The following is a 6,438-nucleotide window of genomic DNA, read 5'->3' as shown; positions in this document are numbered from 1 at the left end:
TGAGGGTCAGCCGGGCTCTTACTTTCAATTATATAATTTGCCAATTTAGGGTTTCAATTCAAAACGAAACTTCTACCGATTTGATGTGTTTTTGATAGAAGAAGATTTGGTGCTACTTAGGCAATTCTTGCCTTTGTTTTAACTCGATCGTCCATGTACTCAGTTTTTTGCTTCTTTTCTTTTTTTAAATTTTATTTTAGCTTCTTTGTGCCCCTGAATGCTCTCTACTATCTGCTCTGAGCATATATCTGCTTTTATTCTTCACATTGTGGAATGGAAATGAATGATTTGGAAGTCACAATGGGAAATTGGGAATTTACTGCTCATTTACTGGGTCTGGCGTTGCCTTTTTCTTCTTTTCAAAAATTACAATTTGTGGGGTCGGTCAAGTACTGAAAAGGAGTCGTGGAACACTCGATGCCTGCTTCGCTTGCAATAGTAGCTGTTAGGTCAATTCAATCAATTGGGTGCCTCTTTTTATGAATCATGATAGCTGTTTGCCACGTCTTTTAGCTTATCTCCAAATGAGAGATTTCTTTTACTAATCGAATTAGTCTTTGTGGATGAGTTAATGCAAATTGATTTATATATTTAATTTTAAAGATAATCTAAAATATTAGAAAAACATTATGAGGATAAGGTAGTAAGCTTTCTACTCATTTATGTTAGACTTGGCCTTTGTGGCTGTACAAATTATCACATCTCTTCGCAGCTCATTCAATAGTTGGATCAGCATGATTATTAACACAAATCACAATTTTCTTTTTCCTTCCAAATTTTGAAGGAGCTAATGAACGAAAATTTTAGGGTGAGCTTCACTCGAGGTTTAGAATTTATCAATCTTTTTAGGACTATTAGAATTGATTTTTACCAAAATATTTAAAGATATATCTTTGTGTAAGTACCAAATATTTTAAAAGGGCTGAGCTATGAATATTTTAGATATTGACATGCAATTTGCTAAATCTGAAGCATCAAATCATTCGACAGCATTTCATAAAATAAAAAAAATCCTACGACAGCAGACTCTACTATCAGCTATAATTTAACTTTGTTCAATGGAAGGGATAATATATCCTATAACATTATGAAAGTTACAATTTAGGAAATAATCTAATTTGTCATAATTTATAATAAATTGATGTGTATATATTTTAATTCTTAAAAAATCTTTTATAATTTCAATTTAAAACCTTAAGGAAAACTATCTAATATGACATTAAATCCTTATTAAACATGTATAATTTAAATTTGGTAATAAATATTTTAGACATCATAACATAATATTATTTACCATATTGAATGCCTCAAATTTGCAACTACATGAGGAAGAAATCATGGTATAATTTTTTTTAGTAAATATTTTGATGAATATCTTTTCTAACATAATTTAAATATCTTTGATGAGTAAAAAAATAAAAATAAAACAATATATGGCAAGTATTAAATATATTAAATCTTAGGTTTCACTTTTAACCCTGTATAAATAACTAAAATATACTTTCGCATGTGCCCACAATTATTTTAATATTTTATTTTTAAATCCAACTATTTTAATTATATAATTTTTAGTTCCTTTTTGGTCTTCAAATAACTTACCATATAAAAATAATATATTAATTTTCTTAAATTAAAATATATAAATATTAATTAATACCAATTCTTTTATAAACTTGGTCAAGTTAATAAATTAACTTTTAAATGAAAGTTAAACATTTAATATAAGAAATAAAAATATTTTCATATAAAAAGTTTGTCAATTGATGTACAATCGAATTAGGATTTTTTTTTTAAAATAAAAAAAATAAAAAATGGATATATGGAATTTTAATGTAATCATATATGAAAAAATAATTATTAATGGATGTTTTGTTTCTAAAATTTATTTTTTAGAAACTTTCTCTTATAAATTAATTTGAAAACACCTTCTAACTAAGTTTTAATCAAACATATCTTAAAATTAAATTGTTAAATGCAAATTTAAATACAATCAACTCCTTAATTTCGTTGTTGTAGATTCTAAGGAAAACTACATATTTTAGAAACCCTAAATTCTTTATTAAGGGGTTTAAAATTTTGTGTTTAAATAGAACATGAGTTATTTCCATTTTAAATTTTTTGCTTTTTAATTTAATCTCTTTTTCTATATTCTAATTTATTCACCTTAATCCTAAATGTAATTTTGACTTTTTTTATTTAAGTCTCAACTTGGGTGTGATTTTTGTAACATTATTAATATTAATTTTATCTTTTTCTTTTTCATATTTTTATCCCATTTTTATTTTGTATGATTACTAATTTACAATTTTTTTTAAAAATTTTCGTAACATTAAAAATTTTTAACTTAAAATTCATTAAAAACTTTAAATATATATATTTACGGAAAAAAACTAGTTTAAAATAAATTAACAAAAACTGGAGGGTTTTTTTACCCAATTGGGTTAAAAAAAATTTTAAAATATCAAAATAGGGTGTCAGATACATTATTTACGGAAATGGATTGTTTTTTTGGGTCGAGCCTACCTGACATGCGCGACCCATTTTTTTAATAATATAATTTTTTTAAAATATTATTATTTTATTATATTTTAATAATTTTTAAATTTTTAAAATTCAGTCGGGTCAAAACCGAGTCGAGCCAGACCCGGAGGCGCGACCATTAGCGCCTGCTGCAGGGGCGCGACTTCCCTGTAGCCCGCCACGTGTCCCTGCCCCCCCACCCCCCATCCCTGCACCCTCCCATGCCACCTGCAAAGAGAGAAAAGAAAAAAAAATTATTAAGTTTAATAATTATTTAGGGTTTTTTACTAAAATAAATTTTTAAAAAAATTATTTATCAAATAGGTTGTCAGCTCAATTATATACGAAAATTGAGTGTTTTTTTCATTCGCGCCTATCTGACAGGCGCAAATGATTATTTTATATTAATTTTTTTAAATAAAATATTATTTTTTTATTTTAGGGTTAGTATGACTCGCATATAAATACGAATACAGGTTGCACCTACTTAAGAGGCGCGACTAATCGAGCCTTTCTCAGAGGCGCAAATGAATATGGTTGTGGTGGGGCCCACACGTGCTTAACTTTTCCCCTATATATACTCCCGAAAATCAAATGGTTCATATACCACAAAATTTAGCATACGAAAGTTGAACGGAAAGAAGAAGATAGGGAGAAGAAAAAAAAGAAAGGAGAAGAAAACAATGAGGAGGATAAGGTATTTTAGTATTTTTTTTTGTAAATAGAATGTAAAGTTTTGTTAGTAATTTTATTGTTTGAAAGTTATTTTGTTAGGTTATTAATTTTGTTAGCTTATGAATGAAAATTTTTGCATTAAAAATTTTATGTATTTTTTTCTATTCGAAACTGTTTTGAAAATTTTGAAAATTTTTTTAACAGATCTAGTATTGAAGATGGAGAACCAATTTTTCGTATGTGTTTTTTTCGATGGAGAAATTTTACCAACAACCGTGGGATGTATATTTGAATGTCGCAAACAAGTAGCAATGAGATTTAGTAAAAATATCTCGTTTGATGATATGAAGGAAAAAATTAGTGAAAAAATTTATAAACGTTGTGGGAGAAGGATGTCGAAACTTTTCTACAAGTTTCCAGTTTCGACGGATCCCATAAAATTCACCGAAATAGAAGTCGTAGATGATGAAGACGTGGAGACAATGGTTGCTCTTTATTGTGGGACTCAAAGCAACCAAAATGCACCGATTCAGTTATTTGCTGAGTTAGCTGGTATAGAGGCAACTGAAGATCCCACTTCATTAGGTGAAGAAGATAGAGCTCAAGAGCCGTGTATGGTGGTTCCGATATCGTACGTTGATAGCCAATCAACTATACACGGGATCGACATTGATCTTAATGCTGCAGCCGAGACTGATATGGTTGGTGATGATGTATACCATAGTAGTGATCCTTCTGATCATGAAGTCGATAGTGAGAGTGATCCCGACGTAGACGAGGTCCCGGATGATATTGACGACGAAGGCGTTAATGATGATAGAAACGTTAACGCATCTTCAGTCGGGAACCAGATTCGTCGTATTGCGATACACAATAATCCTGGGGTACACATGTCTCGGATAGACCCCGATGCGGCGCACGCAGCTGAGTTTCCGAAGTACCCTGAAATACTACCTGCTCACCGGATAGCTGTATATTCTGATTCTGAGGAGTTGTTCGTAGGCCAAAGATTCGAAAGTAAGGAAGAATGTGTTTTTGCCATTAAGCGGTATGCATGAATATATCAGTAGACTATAAAGTTGTAACGTCTAAACCGACATTATACATTGGAGAGTGTTGGAGGTCAGCGGAAGGCTGCAATTGGCGGATACGAGCTGCATTTATCCAGAAGTGGCAGATGTGGGAGATACGAAAATTTGTTGGGCCTCACACATGTACTTCAACACGTATAACAGAAGATCATCGAAAACTTGATTCCAAAACTATCTGTACGTGCATCATGCTAATGGTGAAAGACATGCCTACCATTAAAATTTCAGTACTAATTGCCGAAATGCAGGCACGATTCCAGTATCGAGTATCATACCGAAAGGCATGGATAGCTAAACAAATGGCAATGGAACAATTGTATGGAGATTTCGATGCATCGTACAATGAGTTACAGGGATGGATAGCTGCTATGAGGGAGTACGTGCCAGGGATTGTCATTGAGTTGCAGACACGACCTTATTACGGGCCAGATGACCAACTACAATCGGGAAAAAGAATTTTTCATCGAATTTTCTGGACGTTTGATTCATGTGTGTGCGCATTTCCCAACTGTAAGCCGTTTGTGTAAGTAGATGGGACCTGGCTATATGAAAAATATACACAGATCCTACTTCTTGCGATTGCTCAAGACAGCAACAGGAACGTGCTTCCGATAGCATTTGCCATCATCGATAAGGAGAACATGGAATCGTGGGAATTCTTTCTTACCAACCTATGGAGGTATGTTATTAGTAACGATAATATTTGCATCATCTGTGATAGAGGGAAAGGATTAATTGCTGCCATTAAGCGTTCTGGTATGCCATGGAGATCCGTTTACTGCATCCGGCACATCGCGGCTAACTTCCAGCGAGATTATAAGAATGTAGACTGGAAGAGACAAGTTGGGAGAATGGGTAAAGGATTACCTTATCTTTTCAATATAAGTTTTAATGTTTTAAGGCAGTGTTGTAACTTATCTTTTCTTAATACATAAGCAGCGTACGAGTTAGAGCCACACATTTTTCGCCAAAGAATTACTCGACTTGAGAGCGACATGGAGGGTCAAACAAACACATCTTTCCGACAGTGGTTAGGTACTATGGAGCCGTGGCAATGGACTCAAAGTTTTGACGAGGGCTTTCGTTATGGTCAAATGACCACAAACTTGGTGGAGGGGATCAACGCTGTGTTGTTAAAAATACGACATCTTTCAATTTCATCTGTCTTCTCAGCTACATTCTACAGGTTGGCTACCTTAATGCCAAGAATGAGTCAACAACAAGTTAACCAAATGGAGGCGGGACACGTGTTTGTAGAAGATGTCAGGGATGCAATTGCTGCAAACCGTCGAATGGCGAGGTCAATGACTGTAGAAGTATATTCACGACGTAATGAAACGTTTCGAGCTACTGAGACTATCGGTCGTCGACCCGGTATACCACCTAGGTCCTACGGAGTTGATCTTCGTAATAGACGATGCGATTGCAGGAGGTTTCAAACACTTCATTATCCATATGCACATGTTGTAGCAGCTTGTGCTAAAGTCTCACTCAATGTAGAACATTTTATCGATGAAGTGTACACCCTTGCACGCACGTTGCGTGTATGGGAGAACGAGTTCCCCGTGCTTCCTGACCTATCTACTTGGGAGGTACCTCTAACGACCTTCGAGCTTGTTCCAAATAAAGGGTTACGTAGGAACCCGAAAGGTCGTCCACAATCATCCAGAATTCGTAACGAAATGGACATTAGGGAGAAATCCGACGGAAAGCTTGTGGCGTATGCAGATTAGCCGGTCATAATCGAAGTAAATGCCAGTTCCGAAACTACCATGTTGGACAATCGTCGCAATCGGGTAGAAATTGAGATGTAGTTTCATGACATGTTAAAAGGATTGAATCACAAATTTGTCAACAATTTGTTACAGTTAATCTAATTTGACTTACATAGTTAGTACAAAGTTTATTTATTTAAATAATAAATAAAAAACCATAAAATTGATAAATAAAATGGCAAAAAAGTCATTACATAAATACAAAGTTAACTATTTAAATACGAGTTGTGCCATTAGGCGTTTTGGTGTGCCATGGAGATCCGTTTACTGTATACGGCAAATCGCGGCTAACTTCTATCGAGATTATAAGAACGCAGACTGGAAACGACAAGTTGTGAAAATGGATAAAAAAATAACCTTATCCTTTCAATATATTA

Source organism: Gossypium hirsutum, chromosome A05 (genome assembly GCF_007990345.1).
Source record: "Gossypium hirsutum isolate 1008001.06 chromosome A05, Gossypium_hirsutum_v2.1, whole genome shotgun sequence".
Taxonomy (NCBI): domain Eukaryota; kingdom Viridiplantae; phylum Streptophyta; class Magnoliopsida; order Malvales; family Malvaceae; genus Gossypium; species Gossypium hirsutum.
Note: the sequence above shows the minus strand (reverse complement) of the source record.